This window comes from Sinocyclocheilus anshuiensis, unplaced genomic scaffold, assembly GCF_001515605.1.
Source record: "Sinocyclocheilus anshuiensis isolate Anshui unplaced genomic scaffold, SAMN03320099.WGS_v1.1 scaffold1031, whole genome shotgun sequence".
Lineage (NCBI taxonomy): Eukaryota > Metazoa > Chordata > Actinopteri > Cypriniformes > Cyprinidae > Sinocyclocheilus > Sinocyclocheilus anshuiensis.
In genome coordinates, this window is record NW_015542633.1 from 324356 (window position 1) to 324993 (window position 638).

At 43.3% G+C, this 638-nt stretch overlaps 1 pseudogene; it reads left to right on the top strand.

The window, feature by feature from the left end:
- Positions 1–638, top strand: part of LOC107694521 (nucleolar protein 14-like) — an 8940-nt pseudogene that overhangs the window by 4028 nt on the left and 4274 nt on the right.

The following is a 638-nucleotide window of genomic DNA, read 5'->3' on the forward strand; positions in this document are numbered from 1 at the left end:
GATGATGATGGTGATGAAGAGGGAGGAGAGAAGGAGGATGATGATGGTGATGAAGAGGGAGGAGAGGAGGAGGACCATGCTGCTGCTAAAGATGTTGATGCTGCTGATGATGATGAGGATGAAGAAGAGGAGGAGGAGGAGGATGAAGAAGAAGATGATCACTGTGACCTGCAGTCTGATGAGGGCAGTGAGGATGAGGACGGTGAGGGTGCTGAGGAAGAGCAGGTCGGTGCTGAAGAGCCTCCAGCAGTGATTGAGGAGCAGAAGAAAGCTGCACAGGAAGCAGCCAGAGCAGAACTGCCCTACACCTTCACAGGTACCACAGTCACATGATCGTCACCTGACCTGCCATGTTTGAATAAATCTGCCACGAAAACAAGATTTAGGAGTCAGATATGGAGATAGAATTGTTGCATAATTCCAAATAAATAGATTATGATTCACAGTTTCACAAACATAATTAAATAAAATGAGATTTGCAAATAAAAAATGTATTCACAAATATATTTTTGTCACAAACACAACATTTCATAATCTATTTGTTTGGAATAATGCATCAATTCCCTCTCTGTAGTCAGAGGTCGGGTTAAGAGATACAGTGGAAGTCTAAGAGATGAGCTCACTAGTGTGTGTGTGTG